Source organism: Cyprinus carpio, chromosome A11 (assembly GCF_018340385.1).
Source record: "Cyprinus carpio isolate SPL01 chromosome A11, ASM1834038v1, whole genome shotgun sequence".
NCBI classification, from domain to species: domain Eukaryota; kingdom Metazoa; phylum Chordata; class Actinopteri; order Cypriniformes; family Cyprinidae; genus Cyprinus; species Cyprinus carpio.
In genome coordinates, this window is record NC_056582.1 from 20,184,165 (window position 1) to 20,204,172 (window position 20,008).

Genomic DNA, 20,008 nt, shown 5'->3' on the forward strand with positions numbered 1-20,008 from the left:
GTTTTTAAAAATATTAAATATTTTGTCAATAACAATATACACTACTGGTGCAGTAATTTGGGCGTCAGTATTTTTTTTCTTTCTTTTTTTAAATAAAATCAAATACTTGTATTCAGCAAAGGATGTGTTAAATTGATAAAAAGTGATAGTAAAGAAAATATATTATTAGAATATATATTCATTAGAATTTTATTTTATTTTTAATAAATGCAGTTCTTTTTTAACCCTTTTCTTCATCAAATATATTAGACAGCAGAACTGTTTCCAACACTCATAATAAATGCAGAAATATTAGAATGATTTCTAAAATGATCATGTGGATAGACTGGATGTTACAATGTGGACCCACTGAAGATTGGAGTAATGATGCTGCAAAATTCAGCTTTGCATCACAGGCATAATTGATTTTTTTAAAGTATATTCAAATAGAAAACTATTAGTTTCTAAGTTGTAATAATATTTCACAATATTACTGTTTTTTCTGTTATTTTTGATCAAATCATGCAGGCTTGATGAGCCGAAGAGACCGTTCTTTCAAAAACATTATAAATAGTAATGTGTCCAAACTTTTGGGTCTGTACGGTGTATATATATATATATATTTTTTTTTTTTTTTAATAAAATAAAATCTGTTGGAATAGAAATTATATAAATTAAAACAAATCAGAAAAATAAATGACAACATAATGTAGAAGAAAAAATATTGTGTAAAAAAAAAAATCATCAAATGCATATATATATCAGTTGTCACTATATCTTCCAATAATGTCTTGGTGATATAATATTTAAATGCTTAGTTTTATCATCAAGGCTCAAAAAGTTTTTATTGTGGAGGCAAAACATAAAATGTAATGCAATATGATGATTTGATACTTACATTTTAACCTGATTTTTTAAATAAATTATGTATGGATAATTAAGTTATCCTAATCTGCTTCAGTCCTGTAAGTGTTCATCTTGAAATATTACAAACAATGTAAAAGTGATGTACTTATCTTTATTTTACAAAAATAGAAATAGCCTTAGAAATTTGCATATCAAATATAATACAGTAGGCTTTATAGGGTTAACCCCCTCTCCATTTCTTATTATCATGGTCTTCCTCATGTGACATTTTAGTGCTCTCTAATGGATTTAGTAAGTGCACTTAAAATCCTTAAGTGGTGGCATCTATATGCATGTGTATTGCAGGACTTTCCTTCAGCTGCTGTTTGTGGGAAACTGCTGCTTGAAGTGTGAAGGGACGGTGCTGTGTAGCGGTACATCAACATCTCCCCGCATCCCCAGCCGCTGCCGAGCGAGCCGTTCCCGTGGTTACCAGGGCGGGTGGGCACGACGACAGCACTGATTGAGCGTTTGCTTATAAAATAGGATCTTACATAACATCCTCTTGTTGATGCCCAAGAGCTCGGATAGACGAGAATTGCACCTTGACCTTTTTATGCTGCTCTATCATTTAGACTCCGCCATCACACAACTGCGGCTGCCCACATTCACCTGCCCATGCAGAGTCTACTTCCTGTCGGGTTGAGGCTGGTCACCTTGCCAGGATAGACTCGATGTATAACAAGCTGACAGACTGTAGAAGATACGATGAGGTTTGAGGCGTAAGACCTTGAACTTGGATTAGATGATAATAAAAGGCAATATCATATATTTTAAAATGAAATTTATTCCTGTGATGTAAAACTGAATTTTCAGTATGATAATGCCTCTTGTTAATTTCTCACATGCATTATGAAGACCCATGTCATACAGCACATAAAGGTCAGGCAGAAGTCAAGCATGTCTGTTAGAGCACCGAGCTGATCGCATGTGGCTTACATCAATTACAGCTGAGCAAATAACATAAGATTCACAACACTGTTGTTACTAGGGACGGGAACGAGTGCTAATATTCTTAAGTATTCAGAAGAGACAGCAATAGTTGATTAATTTAATTTCAGTTATATTATGTATATTTAAATTATTATTAGTTATACATTTATTGTTTTTTAATATATTTGATATTTTAAGAGCTATTTTATATATTAAATTGTACATAAATTATATAATTATATTATTAAATATACATTTATTTGTTTTTATTTATTTTATATATTTATTGATTTGTTTCTACAAATGTTTTTATTTTTGCATTTATTTTTATTATTTTTTTATTTAATTTCAATTATATTATGTATAAAAAAATTTAATCAGTTATACATTTATTAGTTTTTAATATTTTTATTTAATTATATTTTTATATTTATTTATTCATACATTTTTCTGCATTATTTTTTTATTACTTATTTGTAATATTATTTAATTTAATTTTGAATTATAGTATATTATGTATATTTTAAATAAATTATACATTTTTAATACATTTATTTGTTTTTATATTTTTACTTAATTATACATTGTTTTTTATTTATTTTTACTTTTAAACTAACAGTATAGCTATAATATATTTTAAGCTGACTTCAGCTGAGGCTAAGAAGGTTATTAATAATGGCTTTGCAATGTTAGCATCGTAGAGAACTTTAACAAACATTAATTATTAATTATTGTTTTTATAAACCAGGCTTAAAATGCAACATTCAGTTTTATACAATATGTTACAGGGGTCCCTGTTCCGTCTTTTTTATTCACTAGAGGGTCATCGTTCTGGAAACCTCGAAGACTCCTGTCTAACACCTGGAAAACACTTTCCGCTGTTTTCATGCATGTGCAGTCATATGTTAGTCAGGTGTTGACATGTTTACTGCGGCGATGCATCTGATATGGCTGTCTTGTTTATAAGAGCAGTCATGAGACTTGCACATTTGAATGCCGTAATGCTATAAACTCCACTTCTCCTCTGCTCCAGTGTCTTACATAACGTGTTGATTTGCTTAGCATTTTAATCTGGCTCCGTGTCAGGACTGCCTTCAATTAACTTCAGTGAGCAGCTTTTAACAAAGAGGTCATTCACAGAAAGAGAATAAAGTTTTTTAATCAAATGCACGTTGTCCGACGACGTCCTGAGGTTTACTGGATGTGCTGAGGCAGATGAATCATTTTTTAAGTATGTCTCCTTTGTGTGTGTGTTTGCCGCTGTGGGTGTGTTGCGTTTCTCATTCGCTCGCTGTTGTTTGAAAGAGGCCTGAATGACTGCGTTCACTGTTAACCTGGAAAGAAGGCTGGTTATGTAACAGGATTTCAAAACTGCCCCAGAATTCGGCTGATAACTTGCACTCCTCGCCCTCCCTCCTTGTGCCGCGCATCATACTCCTGCTCCGTGCCTGTTTGGCTTGAGAAAAGTAGGGCAGGATTTTCCTCTGCGCTCTTCTCCCCTCCTTTTTTTCCCTGTCGTCCTGTGCGAGTGTGCATGAGCAGTCGCTCACTGCTATCCCCTCCACCACTCAGCTGATTACTGACTTATGTAAGGGGAAAAAAAAGTAGGACAGGATATACCAGAGAAAAACACTACATAACCAGCGGGACACTTTTATTCATAGAAGGAAGCTGAAAGTTTTCCTTTAATATTTAAATTGGCATGTTGTATTATTAAAACGCAGTTCAGCACCTCATTTTTGTGGTCAGCAGGAACCGAGGACAACAAATTTGAATGGGACACACTGTGTGAATTATGTGCTTGTTTTGAAAATGTGTCGACTGTGCCAAACCTTGTAGCACTTGGGATGGCGTGGAGACTGATGGTGTAAAATCAGGTGAGCTGAGGGAGGCACTCCAGGTTATTTCCGTGGTAATTGCTGTGAGTTTGTGTGTGTGTCGGGCCGCTCAGAGAGGCTTATGTAACCGCAGTGGTGTGAGTCTGGCTGGCAGTAGTAAACAGGGTGGAGGGGAGGGGAGGGAGGGGAGTGAAACTCTGCTTAGGAGCATGGCTGCGGACTTAACTCCTCATGCACTGGAACAGGAGTGGCACATGCACCCTGAAAATGTATAATGGGAATCTTCCTTGACTATTTGAGATATAAAGATTATATAAGTATACAAGGAAATATAAAACACGGACTAAATTGAAATATAAAAAATCTATAATGTTTAATTTTATATATAAAAATCATTTAAGTTAATATAAAATTATTTAGAAATTATTTATTGTATATTAAAGAAATTGTGTGTGTGTTTGTATAATTTAAAGTTGCTATCTATTTGTACTACTATTTATTACTATTAAACAGTGCAATTCTATGTTTGTACATAATTTATAAATGTTTTATTAATTAAAATATAATAATTAAACCTCACATTACTAACCTAAAAACAAATATTATGTACAAAACACACACGCACTTAAAATATTTTTTAGATATAAAAAAATTAATAGAATATTATATATATATACTCTCAGCGACAGGCGATAGTTCAAACGAGCATGGAAAAGGTACAGGTGACCGACGGAGCTTCAGAAGCACAACAGTAAACGGGCTTCAGCTGAGGAGGTTGGCAGGCCATCTGTCATAAAAATGATTTTTCCTGTCCTGTCAAACGTTTATACTGTGCTCATAGCAACGTGCTCTTCAATTGAACTCACTAAAGGCGTTACACGCGACTGTAGCCTTGGATCATGTTAATAGTAAAGCGTAAAAGAAACTACAAGCATGCCACATGTTGTAATTATGTCATCAGTTAAATCATGAAGTACCAAAAAAGTTCGATTAAAGCTGACTTAAAACGTGGCATGAATGTAGTTCTTTGTTATATATGATTCATATTTGAAGGAACATGGCCTATTGAAATGCAGAGGTTTTCAAAAACCTGTCCCCGGAGCAGCCCCAGCACTGTCTCCCTCATCGAACACACCCAATCCAACTCGTCAGCTCATAGTACTTTAAGACTTTTATAAAAGACGAGCATTAGAAATACGAGCGTGTCAGATCCACTCATGTTCCAGCACCGGCAACTCTTTAAGCATCCTAAAACACCCTAATAACAGCGCTGTAATGTCCTGTTAAGCAAGAAACAACGAAAAAAGGAATGGAATCACTAACTTTTTGTAGCTTTAAGGATTCATCTATATTAATTTAGAATTTAGTGTTTGAAAAACTTTATTACATTTCTGTATATTTGCCTTCTGCCTGAAGGGCAACAGTAACAAAATATGACATTATTAAAAGGGGTTTATGTGAAGATGTTTTTAGTTTCTCCTAAATTAAGTTAAGTAAGTTATTATCTCAGGTATCTATCTATCTATCTCTCTATCGTCTCCTATCTTCTATCTATCTTATATAGGAAATACACTAAATATATATTTGATGGAAAACTAATATAAACAAAATTAATGTCAACCATAAAATATTAACTACATATATATTGTTTCATTATATAAATTTAACACTAGATAAATTGCATAAATTATCAGACAGACACATACATAATACAAATTTAAGTATATATATAATCTATTTAGATATAAAAAGAAAACAAAAACAAAATATATCTTTATTCATTTTAAATGCATATGTTAATTAAGTTCTGAAAAGAATGTATTGTTTTTCCTGGTCTTTGTGTGAATTTGTGCCTTGGGGACGAGAGTACACAAATCGAGAGTACTTGAGTTAAAAGTAGAGATACGTATAATAAAATATACTCCATTAAAAGTAAATATTACTCCGCTTTTTCCAATTTTACTTGCGTGAAAGTACAAAAGTACTGTGATTTTTTTTTATGTACTTTAAGTAAAACAAGTACTGCTAAAGAGATTTAATTTTGCAATTTTATATAGGCTGGCTACTTAACTTAATTTATATTAGCACATTTTTTTTATGGTATAAGTGTTTTATAATCCTACTGCTCAAAATCCTGGAATTGTCTCAACATACCACTCTACATGGAGTCAAGATTTTTGTTGTTGATATGGGACTAAACGCTGACAGAGAGTGATATAGTAATGTCACTGTGAAGCTTACACTGGGATGTACCTTAGAGGGAAAACAGATGTGTGGACCCTGGACCACAAAACCAGTCATAAGTCCAATTTTTTGGAAATTGAGATTTCAGGCATCATCCGAAAGCTGATTAAATAAGCTTTCCATTGAGGTTTGTTGTTGTTAGCAAAGGATGATATCTATTTGAAAATCTGGAATCTGAGGGGGAGCAAATAAAAATCAAATCACCTTTAAACTTGTCTAAATGCATTCGTAGCAATGCATATTACTAATAAAAAAATAAGTTTTTATATATTTAAAGTATAGGAAATTTAGAAAATATCTTCATGGAACATGATCTTTACTTAATATCCGAATGATTTTTTTTTGCCATAAACAGAAACAATGAATCATTTTGACTCATACAATGTAATTTTTGGCTTATTGCTACAAATATACCCCAGCGACTTCAGACTGCTTTTGTGCTCCACAGTCACATTTGATCAGATTTTCACCAGTAAGAAACAAGGTGTTTTAAAATTTGTTGTTTTTGCAGACATCATAGTTATTATATGGACAATGGAATACGGCCTGAATTTGGAAGAACATTTTCTCAAACCTTGTCTGTGTGGTAAAAAAACACTCCTGGCAAATACTCCCCAAAGGGGCATCACTTCCCAATTTGATAATTACTGTAGTTACCATGTTCTGAACATCACGCCTTTCTTTTTCCCCCATATATAATACATCTAGTGGTTGAATAAAAATATTTTTGACTTTATTTTTAAAAATAACCTCAACTTAGCACCACAAGGCTTGTTAAGCTAGACAGTTAGCACAAGCTCCAAGTTACACTTAATTGTCAGTATGGTTATGAATAAACATTCATATCTGTCTACTTGGGGTGTTAATTCAAACAATATCAACGTTTATACTGTTGATAAAACAATATAAAAACAGACCACATAGGGATAAATGCGTAACTTTTATACAACTGTTAATGATATGGTATTGGGATGTGAACGTGCATTAGTTATTTTATTTAATCTGTGTTAATTAATGTTTTGTTTTTTTTACCTAAAAGGCACAGATGCTGATGGTGTTTGCATTTCAAGCATTTCAGTGGGCTTAATATAGATCACCCTTTTACCAGGGGAAGATTTAGTTCACAAACAACTGACAATTTTGACTAAATAGGACAGTTCAGTGATACAATAATAATCTCAAAATTCGCCATTTAGTAACTTACTTTTTTTAGCAGGCATCAGTCGCGCGCGCTCACAATATCTCCCGTTTGTGAATTGAGTTTCACTAGAGACTCGCAATAACGGTTCAGTTTGAATCAGTGAGTTGTAGACTCGAGAACAGCTGCAATCAGAGGCTTCTAATTCGTGAATTAAGAATCGTTCGTGCTCTTTGCTAACCGATTTAAAGGGGTTCCATTTAAAAGAATCAGTGCGTTCTTGAATCGCGCTTTCTGCGTCTCAAGCACGGATATATTATAAGGAGTAACGGGATATCTTTATGAAATGTAGGGAAGTAAAAAGTACGATCTTATGCTTTGGAATGTAAGTGATAGTAAAAGAAAAGTTCCTTAAAATAAAACTACTCCGGTAAAGTACAGATACTCTGAAACAATGTATTTAGTACAGTAACGAAGAGTAAAGCTACTCGGTTACTGTCCACCACTGATTTTGTGTTTAGATGACGTGGCTAAACACCAAACTATCCAAATTATTGGCATCATTTATGTTCTAACGTTCCATTTCAATTCTAAAGGTCAGAGGATAGTGTAGGGATAGTGATTTAAAAAAAATTATAAATGGGGACCCCTGATTTACAGTATGCTAATTTTTTTTTTTTTTTTTTTTTTCTTTTCTACCTACTCCCCTCCAGCGGTCATTTTTCTGCCGTCTGCACAGGTGACAGTAAGTCAGAGAAGTTCCTTTAAAGTGTTTTACGAGCGGAATGGAAGCTGGCCAGCAAGAGATAAAGGCAAATGTGGACGGTGAACCCAGCGATATGCGTCAGCAAGCGCAAAGACGCGGACGCAAACGACAAGGACACTCAACACGCAAGAAAGTCCAGGGCTCATCACCACATGACGCATAAACTACACATAACCACTACACGTGGATTATACTGTATACAATTATACCATGATATAACATCATACTAAAACAAATACAAACCCTCCCCATTTTTCAGTTAAAAGAGGTTCTGTAGTAACCGAGGAAGTGCGAGAGCACCTTATTGAAGCTTCTACGGCCACTAAGAAAGCCTTCCCCAGCTTACCGAAGGGAGGCAGAATGCAGATGAGCATCTGAATGTGGCGGAGGGGCAGACCAGCACAGGACGAGAAGAACCAGGATGACAATGAGATGAGCGGTGATCAATAACCATCATGCAGCCAATCCTGCGCCTTCTGCAGCTCCTTTGTGAGAAACCACAACCGTGAAACTGGCAGGTAGATGCGGTCCGACTACGCGATATTGTGTGGAGAAATTAGCATTGCTAGATGCTAAGAGTGTCCAAATGTCTGCTAATAAAAAAAGTAGCCTATGCCAGTTATGGTCGTAACATTAGTTATGGATTTTTCTTTCCCTAAGGAAACCTGCATGTAGATATTAATTCAATAGATCCTAGTTATTTAATCTCAACATGAAACTGTTATTTGCAAGCCGTTTTATTTTCCCTAATGTGGTGTGTTTCTCGTGGAAAAGGGATAGTGGAGGGAAAAAAAACGTAGGAAGGTGCTTAATGTCATCCACAAGCGACTGGTTAAATTGGGAAAGTGGATGCCAGAACGGAATTGAGCTGTTAAAGGTTCATAAACTTTGTTATCTGAAAAGGCGGGATGGTTACATCACTCAAACAGTGTTTGTATAAAAATTTTTTTTTCGCTCTTGGATCTGACATCTTCTCTCTAAAATTCCGTGAAGGAAACAAAATACATATGAAAGAAATCTGAAACCCTTTTTTTTGTCCAAAGAATTATGATTTCTTGATTGGACAATGTCTAAATTACCTATTTCCAAATCATACTAAGAGTTATATATGGACTCTGTCTGTGCTTCTTTTTTGTTCTCCAATATGAATATAAATACAAAAAGCATGTCCCTCATTTCGGTGTTTTTATCGCTTGTTCTCTCTAGAACGTCCTTCGCTGTCAGAACAACAAAAACAGACACAACGTGTGTGGTGAGACACTACAGTTTCCTTGATTGTATATGTGGCAGCACTCAGGAAGGTCTGGGCTGCTGGGGCTTTATATTTAACGAGAAAAAACGTCGCTTCTCATAAACCCAGACTGGGAGAGCCTGACAGAGTACTGCCAGGGCCCTTGCCATGAAACCAGGTGGACCGACACATCCACACCCTCTTTCTATTCCATACTTTAAATACATTTACATATATTACATACATTTACTCTAACCATAAAATCATCATAATATTATTTTATGAATAAAGTGAGCACTGTTGTTTAAGTCTACTTTGGCTCCTGATGATTTTGGGAAACGCAGCTCTGAACTGTCTGATTCGAGAAATAATCATTCAGACGAGGATCCATTGATTCTTTTGTGAACTTAGAGTGTAATTTTTTAAATCTCTTCCTTGTCTCATTACGCAAAACACCAAGGAGGGTAAATGATGCCAGAATTTTATTATTGATTGAACTTTTGCTTTGAGATAATGCAGCCTTAGCTGCACATACCTATATACCTCTATTGTCTACTCAAAATTTATGACAAAATGTGCTTCTTTGGTGTTTCGGCTAGGCTGCATATCTCATGGCACTTTTTCATAGGAACATTCAAAATGGGGTAATGATTATTGTCATTGTCCATACTTTATCTAAGTAGCAAATGTAGTTGATACTTGTATGGACGACAATGTTGCTTTTGTCCTGTAATGAGTAGATGATTAGTCTCTCACTGAAGCATCTGTTTCCGGGCCATAATTGCTTAATTTGCTGGTATGATTTTTCATATTAAACAGCTATAGAAAGTTATTTTTTTTGGTGGGGGGGGGTTAATGTGATTGAAGTAATTATTTAGAGAGTCCTTATTATGACGCTCGAGATCTTTTAGCTTACTTTTCAGACAGTTCTATAAATGATATTCATAATATAGAATACCGCTGATAAAGTTTGGGGTTTCTGTATAAGAATTCAATACCTAAGAAGTACTAGTGCGCCTGTATTAATTGGATCACTAAAGTTACAGTGAGACGCTCTGACATCTATTTCAAAAACTAATACCATATAATAATGTTGAAAAACACTTAAAAAAATCTGCTTTTGCGTAACAGGATATAATGCCTTTTTAATACCTATATAAAAAAAAAAAAAATAAAACAAAGTAATTTTTTCATTAGAATATTAACTTACACGTTTTTTTGGATTAAATAGTCTAAAAAACAGACTTACCAACAACAAACTTTTAGAATGGAAGTTTATATTCTAACATCTTTTCCCTTCCGATTTGTATTGCCACGCATGAATGTAATGTGCATTGATATCACGCTCACTCGCTCTCATCCACTCAATGACATCCAACCCAATCTCGGAAGAAAAGGTATGGACTTGGTCTTGGAGCTCAAGGTGTGAGAACAACTTCCCACAGCATATGGGATATGTAGTTTTTCACTTTAGTCCAAAATAAATTGAGAAATTGTCTTTTTCATGTTGTAAGAATAACTGCCCTCAAAACCCTGCTACTTGCCATCATGGAAAGCCGCCACGACAGTGAGAATGCGTAGCGAATCCTGTATACATGAGGCCTAAAGAACTGGTGAATGCCACTTGTGCATGTATAACACACATCTTTTCTGGCTCCAGTTTTCCAGTGGCGGATTTTCTGTTTTGCATTTCGGTGACAACCATTCTACTAGTCATTATTTAAAATGTTTTGGTTGGTGTAGCAGGTTGAGGTGATCAAAAGGCCTACATGCAAGGAGAAATGACGGTAGAACACAACGATGATGATGAGCATGGTGAGTGAAGAGCATCCAGCGACGCTTCTCCACGAAAATGTGGTCACAACATCTACCAAGTCCTTGGCCCATCAGCAGGTGACGCACACAAACGTAGGCACTTGCACACACTGACTCACTGCGTTCACGCGATGTGTCAGATGTCTGGATTACGATCACGTCGCGTCCCCTCCCCTGTGCGCTTCAGTATAGATTTTCTGCCGTATTCTCGTAATTTACTGGGTTCATCGGTGGAGGATCAGTATCATACCATGTTAGAATGGTGCGACTTTTCCACAGGCCCTCTCAAACTGACACTGTTTGGCCATCAAGAGTGGTGAACGAAAAGACCCAGGGAACAAAATAAATTTGACAGGGCCTTTTGATTTATTTTACCCAAAATAAGTAGAGAAAAAGAAACTATGCTTTTTACTAGGTTTGAGGCTCAAAGGTGCATGTCCAACTGTGGTGGCTACACTGCCGTGTTTTTTAAACAGAGCTTATTGGTTCATTGCTGGCTTTGACCCTCAGTTGTTATCGTAATTGGGCCATTATGAGAATTCTGAATGGCTGTTTAGCGGAGAAGGAGATCAGGGCCAGAATTACTAACAGCTTGCGCCAACGCCAACTGCAAACATCTTTTGGTTGTAAAAACTAGTAAGCTGTCAGGGATTTACTAAAGACGACTGCAGTGAAGATTTAGCCACTGAAAGGGCGTGGACGCAGTTATTTTTGTGGCTGACCTTTAGGAGAATGAGAATATGCATTTGTAGTTGTGTTGCCCTTTTCAGATGCAAAAAACAATTGATCTGGTGGAGAGTAAAAATGGGATAAAATGAAATGAATGCAATGCGCTCATCAAAAATTGACTGGTATTGCACCATTATTTACACTTTGAATGATCATTTGCACATTGTCATAATCACACCCCGCAGGAAATTTCCACTCCCATTAGCGCTTTTTTGAATTTGCCCTCTTTAGTAAATCTGGCCCCAAAATTTAGGTAAATATTAAAACATATAAAAATGTAAGATAAAACACCAGATACATAATAAATTTTTTTCCTCACAAATATGTGAAAAATAACTACGAGTACATTAATCATTAATCACAAATATAAGGAGATTAAACTAAAGGGCTATACATATATCTTTATTCTATAAATTACTTAATATATGGCAGACAGAAACAGTGAATAGATAAACAGAAAATACATCAATAGATAAAAAGTGGCTGTCAGTCTATTATATATATATTATTATAGAGATAGATATTATATTTAGTATATGTCCGTCTCTTATATTATTAGATTAATATATTATATATATATATATCTTGTATATTATTAATGGTATGTATGTATATATATATAGTATGTATGTATTATTTCCATATCTTTAAGCATTAGTCCAAATTCCTTATGATAGAATTTGCATTTAGGCCAGCGGCATAATCAATTTTTTTTATTTTTAAAAGTCTTCTTCTACAGTGCATTTTTCTCATTCAGGTAAACGACTGTAAATGAAGGTCCAACAGTTTGAAGAAAATATTGCAGAGCGAGGTTAAAAGTTAAGGAATTAAACCTTTTATGTGAAACAGCACCGCACATTTGACATCATACTTCCGAAAACATCTATAGATTAGTAACATGTTATTATTTTACAGTAACCTACGTATTGGGCAGGTATGAGTTCAGGTTTTTGCAATCATTTCTCCAGACCAGGCGTTGGCTTTTACAATTGCCTGAGGGTAAGAGTGTGTTATGAAAAAAAGAGCAAAGCCAGACAGGTCATTGCCAACCTACAGTATATACACTGCTCTCAATGAAAGCAAGCACAGCCTTCATCCCTTTTTCCACATGCACCCGCAGTAGCCAGACACCAACAAGGAACTCCAGGCCATTGCTGAAAGCCAGGAGGGACGTACGGGGAGGGTGATGAACGCTTTAGAGTTTCTACGCCAAACACACAGCACAATTGGAGGTCAGTGGTGTCCATCTATGGTGGCCATGGCCATTATGCTACAGCATCCAAGATGTTCTCAGGCTTGAGTACACATTCATCAGTATTCAATATGTTTTATTTGTGTGAAAAAACACTGACGATTTATGCTACGCACATGAATCAAATCTTTTCAAAAGATTTGCAATTTTTGCAATTTTAGATTTGCAATTTTCACCTGGCGAACAAAAAAATGCACAAAAATTCCTATAGACTTTTGTTGTAGCAACCAGAATGTCATAGACATTTTATTTTACCCAGAACATACTAAAAATCCTCTGAAAAACAGAAAATAAAAAAAAATAATCCTATTACACCAAAATTTTTTCTTATACATTTTCAATTGCTATATGTTGTGTTTACTCTTAAAAAAATAGCTATTGTCCCTTATAGTATGGTTTACATTTGCCATTGCTTTGCCCCCCCCCCCCCAAAAAAATTTGTGGGCAAAAATCCCATTTCAAAGCATCTACTCAATCACGGAGTTTTGTGTAATGGCAAAAACAATTTCCTACACAGAGATTTCGCTCTGTCTAATTTTGTGTACATTAATTCACCACGTAGACCAGCAGAAAGTGGGCTTGGTTTGGATAGTGACTTTTGAAGCAATACTATTACTATTGACATTTGGATAGTGAACCTTTCTTTACCTTCGAAAATTTGCTGAAATTTCGCTACATGTGGATTGCACCATTTAGAGGCGAGAAGAAAAAAGCAAAACAGCAACTCTGTTTGTAAGTTCCTAGCCACCACTATAGCCAAACCGCCAGCTTGCAAACATCTGTTTTTCCCTTACAGATCATACCGCCTGGATCGCACAATGGAACAGATTGTATTTTTGTCCCGTCCCCAACATTTGCGAATTCCTACCCCGGAGTCTAAGCCCGCGTCTATTATACCACGGAGCGTGTAACGAAGCATGGCAGCAAGATCAATGACTTCTTCCTTACGCTCCGAAGACCTCTTCAATGAGATTAACTGGCAGAAGGAAGAAGCTGCGAGGTACTCAAGAGGCCCACTGGTAAACGCAAACTCCGTGCCTTGTGCGTGCGCACGTGCCTCCCTTCCTCTACAACCTAGTAAGTGCTTTTAACACACCCTCTCCACTCCCTCATCCTTCCAGGGACTCCATCAGGGCTCTTTTCATGCAGTGTGCCCCACTTTTGGGTGCCGGGATGCATGCCTCACCCTGACCCCTAAGCCAGGGCAGTGGGGAGTGGGGTGTAAAACGTTAACTTACGTAAGATAGACAAGATAAAACCTGTACTAAAAATTGTTTTGGGAGGCTCTGCTTAAGAATTTAGTTTTATGATGTGGGCTTGGAGGATTGGGAAAACAAAGAAGGAGATGGGTCAGGGAGAAGTGTGAATGGATCCCAAACAAAAACACACATGGTGTGGGCTTACATCACAAAAAGCTGATTATGGAAATAAGCTGGATTGTGAGAGGATCCAATAAACAACTGATGGGAAGCAAGGAAACTCTAAAACCCATTTTCCCCACCAACTGGGGTGCTGGGACCACCTCTGGAACCATTTTCCAACTGGCCTCTTGCACCAGCCCTTAAAACCTGCTGGTTTTAAAGCCTGCTTGAAACAGAAACTGATCAAAGGTCGAGGTTGGGATAATGGCCTCGCTGAATTGTGGGGCTGTCAGACGAATCGCATATTTAAAAAATAACATGAACAAAAAAAAAAATTCCTCAAAGGTACCGGGGGGGGGGGGGAACCGGATTAAATTAACGCAGATACCAGTGCACTTTTTGAACTGTTTGCATGAACTGTTGCATTTCGAAATTCGGCTTCTTCTGTGGAAAAACAGATTTGGTGAGGTGAGGCAAGGAATGGTAGCAAATGGGTTATTTTGTAAAAGGAGAAGAGTTCTCAGAACAGGAAGATCAATGAGGTGAACCACAGTAACAAGATAAAACCTGCAAGATAAGGATCTGCACCTGTTCAAAAAAATAGATCAACAGACGGAGCTATTTTTCTTGCATTTTGCCAACGGTTTTTGTTTGTATATTTGAGTCATTTGGGTCATGAGTTATTATAATAAAAAAGGAGGGGTCTGAATTCTGTGTTAGTTTAGTAATGGCACCTATGTGACTGACATGAATGTTTTTTAAATCAGACTGAATCAAAGTAAAAGCAATGTTTTCCATTGCCGCAACCCCGAAGTCATGAGTGTGGCGGCCTGTGTGTGAAAGTCCCCCTCCTCCAGTTCCTCTTTTCAGACAAAACCTCCCCTGTCAAAATAGCCACAGCACAGAAACTATATCCTCCAGCCATACTCCTCAAAGAGTCAGTGGGTCAAAACACAGGTGGCGGGTTGTAGGTCAGCAAAGCTCCTCTTAAATGGTTTGGCCCCACTAAGGAAACCGGTGAACTCTTGGGTCTTATTATCTATGGTTTTATGATTTCAATTTCAGGTGCCTGGTGGTGAAATTGCTCTACTAAAAACTGCAACAACTGACCAAACAGCTTCTATTCTTAATGCAGTATGTGTTTTATTTGGAATACCATTGTTTAACTAAAACAAATGTGAATTTTCAAAGGAATTCAGAAGTAACACAATTATGCAATTTGGATGTTGCCCTGATTGATGTAGTTGGAAATACTGCATGGTCAGCTGTATCACATTGTGAGCTTGAGATCAATTAGAATTGGTCCTTGAGATTGCCATGGAAACGTTATGCACAACTGTCCATTGTGTTTGTTTTAGTAGAAGCTGTAGAAATGACATAATGCAATCAAATCACCTAAAAACACAAAAAAACAATTTCGAACGTGTAGTAATAAAAAATGAGCAGTGCTCCTTGTAACTTGTTATGTGACCATCATCAGTTATTTCTTCTTCCTGGCAGGCTTTGTCGTATTACGTGAGATTATTTTCTTCTTCTTCAAACCACAGTGCATTACACTTTTTTCTGTATAGGGAAAGGCAGTCTTTAAACAGGTGCAATGTGTCAATTCTGAATTACTACTGCCGAACCAAACAGAATTGCAAAAAACAATTACTTTTCACACTAGTTTTAACACACTGCCATCATCCATTGTTCAGGGCAAACCAGTTGATTCCTCACTTCAAAGTTACACTGTTGGTTTTAACCAGTGTCATTGTGTCAGTGTCTCAAACAGGATCATTTCCCCTTGGTGGCACAGAAGTACACCACTTGGGCCAAGAGGGCTTTTTGGTGCATGTTGAATAGCAGCACATAAGTCCAAATAAAATCTGTCTGTTTTGTGTTTTGTGACAGAACCATGTTATGTGGAGCTCTGACATGGTGCTGCATCAGGGGTATGATGTGATTGGACCCTTTATTAGTTTTGTGATAGCATCCAAATAAACACTCTGCAATGTGCAATTTTGTGCTTTGTTAGTGTAACATGTTCCTTTAACATTTAAATTGAATTTTTTTTTTGCTTGCTTGCGCCTCCTCCACTCCAGGCCCATCCTGTACGTGTGTTCCCTGTAACATGTCCTTTCTGGAGGCAGCATCTCCTTCCATTCTCGCTCCTCCTCCATGAACCTGTTGGTGAGCCATTCTTCTATCCACTGGAAGGAGTTGCGTGGAGGTGAGACACAGAGGAGAATTTTTACCCTGTTTGCCACATGACAGGTTCCTGTACCAAATGTAATTTGTATTCTTTGTCATATTAATGAATATAAATATAAACACGTAAAAATATAAATATTATAAACAAAAAGGGAAAAATATATATATTTATAAGTATACATATAGATTTTTGAAGTTACTAATATAAGTATTTTTTCTAATATATTGTACTAGTATATAAATTAGTATTCTAATATATATTACAGCGGGTGTTTTTGTTTCATTCGGGCGACATAACCAAAGTGGCAAAAGGGAGGGAGGTTTTTTCTAATCACATTTAACCACATCTGTCACTGTGTCAAGGCTGGGGATATATAGTCCATCATCATCAAGTCCACTGTATTGTGAGTATCACCCCCCTTTTTGGGGCGATTTCACTATGGTCCCGAAACACCCACGAAAATGTTCTCCAGTGATCGTTTATAACCCTTCACATCTCGCTAACTCTTTCATCCCATCTATCCTATTAGCTCAGATGTACGTCATTGATTTACACTGCGTGAGTGTCCACTGCTGGGCAGAACCTTTGCAATGGGCTGAACTGGAATATCCATCGTTCCCTTGCATCACTTTGAATCTGCGCATGCCCCAGTGGAATTTAATTTATTCATATTTTTTTTCCCTTACACAATTAGTTTGATGGGCAGTATACTATATGTATAGTGGTATGCGTAGGCTGTTATAAATGAAAACAAAAATATATATTATAGAGTTTGTTTGTGGTGGGGAATAAATAAAAACGCAATCTGCAAAGACCGTCATAATCGTTTTTTGCATTGTGGTTCTATGGGTGGCCTCAAGTTTTGCATAATGAAGTAGACTCGCTTCCCCTCTGTCAAAGTTCAAAGAGTCGAGGGTGCTGTCTATATAAACGTAAACTTCCCACTCCTCCACCTCATAGAGTGGAACGACGACTTATCAAAATGGCAGCGAGGATTCTAACCAACCATAGAATGGTAAAAAGTGTCTTGGGGCTAAGTTTGGCGCTAGGTGGCACCATGTTTCTAAACAATGTGGAGTGCACGCAAGTCGCAAGACAACAGAGACTTCGCATACATAAGATTTTTTTTTTTTTTCCAAAACGAGCCGTCACAAAGTGCAGGCGAGCAATACTTAAAGACTCGGCTCAAATGAAAAATATAGTATGTACGACTTCTGGTGTATGACGACAAAAAAGTACAATACACTTTAGTGAGTGTTAATAGTAGAAGCGTACAAATGGCAAGCTTTGGGACATACCTATCACCGTCATACACGAGTGGTCAGGTAACGGACCACTCTGTCGTCACATACGGTTAAACGCCCCCTGTCGACTGTAAACTGGCCTGTCAAGACATCTCCTCACAGTTACGACATCCTCCCCACATTTCATTTCATTTTAACTTCCCTACCTACTTGGAGAGAAAGAGTAGCACATTGATCTGGCAGCCATGGGTCTTTATGATGCGGAGAACACTACTCATATTTTTAATAACACCTGGTATGCGTTTATTTTTTTTAATTTTTATTGTTTACCAGGTTAAGTGTTGACTTATTAGTAACTCAAAACCCCTTTAATCTAAACTCTCTAGATGACTGTTGGTTGCAAACATCTGCCTTTTTTTTTTTTTTTTTTTGCGTCTTTTCAACATACTAGCTTTGGGGACACACTTAAGGTCCCATACTTTTTGCACTATTCTATGACATTTTGTAGTATACAATAAGTGCGAGTAGTGGTGTTTACACTGACGTATCCCAAAAATACATAGTGAACTTTAAATAATCAAGGATGATTCACTGTAACGTACTGAACAAAAGAAGTGTGTACTGTTGAATACTTCATGCATTCAACTGTCGGCAGCTATACTGTACTGTGTTGTATTCACTATACTGTGTGGTGTGCACATTGGATGGGTTAAATGGCAGAAGTACAAATTCTGAGTATGGGTCCCATACTTGGCCACATGTCCCTTCACTCTCACTTAACTTACAATGTTTTTTTTAATTAAATTACGGTTTAAATACAAAAAATATAATATTTTGAATATGAGTGACCGGTGCCCCCTCAAATACTTAGTGCATGACGTCCCTGGTTATATTCTTAGCTTTCTAAAATAAATATATGTTTGTACATGCATAGCAAACTATAATTTATGTTTTAAATTTATACATAGCAATATATAATATTTTTGTTCTGTTTTTTAAAAATGCCGTTAAATTTCAATGGCTATTGGATGAGGACAAGTAAATACATTTGTATAGTGTTTATAATGTTTTTATAAGTATTCTTAACATTTGTTTTATTGATCAGATATTTACATTATTTCTGAAAGTGATAGTAAAAAATGTGTCTTATACACTGATGCCACTTGTGTGTGTTTTTTTTTACTGACGCTGGTGCACCTTTCCAGAAAATTATGATCAAATCATGACTATATTGTGCTGTGTATTACTACAATACATATAAAAGGGTGACAATATGCACTGTAAAAAAAAAAACATTCTTGAGTCACTTAAAAGTTTTTGTTGCTCCCCTTCATTAATTATTTTGTTATCCCTTAATTATTTTTCATTGTGATTCAGTTGTTTCAACATGCGTTTTTGAGGTTGAAACAACAATTTACTCTTATATCATTTATTTTTCAGCTTAGTTTGAGAAGCCAATAACTACATTTTCTTGTCTGGACAATTTATAAAGTAAAAAAAAAAAATATGTTATGTCTAGTCTACAAAAAAAAAAAAAAAAGTGGCAAAATCTCAAAATTACTTTTTACAGTGACTATTAAAACAAATCATATTATGTTCATTATTCCCAACCCACATTAACGTTTAACTTTAACACACTGTTATTAAACAAAGTATGCAGGGGGCTCCAACCAAGTTTTGACAACCCCTGCTCTAAACAATTTTAACATTATTTATTTTTCCCTCTCACAGTATTTTGCTGGTTTGCACTGTCTAAATGAATTGTTGCAATATGAAATAAATATATATAATAAAAAAGATTGTTGAAAAAACTTCTTACACGAAAATATAGTTTTGTGGTGAATCATTCCTCAATTTTTTAATCTTTATTTAAAATATTTCAACGTCTTTTTTGTTTATACTGGAATAAATGCATACTGGGATGTATGCTCAAAATTGTTTGGAATGTGTACCCTACTAGAAAAGATTCCACCACCGCTAAGACAATCAAAATTCCAAGTATTCATAATAGCAAAGGCGCTTAAGCGCTCTGTAATTTTTAGAATACCAACCACAACTTTGATTAACATTGCTAGTAGTAACAGATTGCTGTTTTCATGGAGGTAATTGAGTTGCAGTCCAGCAACAGATGCTAGTGAACCTTGCCACTTCACTGACCTACTTTTTCAGCAACACATACCCCCTGAAAGACATAATTTGGGCCTACATAACATAGCTCCAACAAAAATGGCTGGCTGGCCTCACTCTGTTTTAACACATCTTTATATTATTTATTCATTCTGAGTGATATGGATGTCCTTCACTTCCACCCCAGTAGCATACAATTCGTTTTGTACTTATATACAGTTCAAATGTTCAGGCCCTTCTATTTATTTTCG

The 20,008-nt window shown here is 36.1% G+C and overlaps 1 pseudogene; it reads left to right on the forward strand.

Annotated features, from left to right (window-relative positions):
* Window positions 1–20,008, forward strand: part of LOC109078414 — a 132,118-nt pseudogene that overhangs the window by 85,984 nt on the left and 26,126 nt on the right.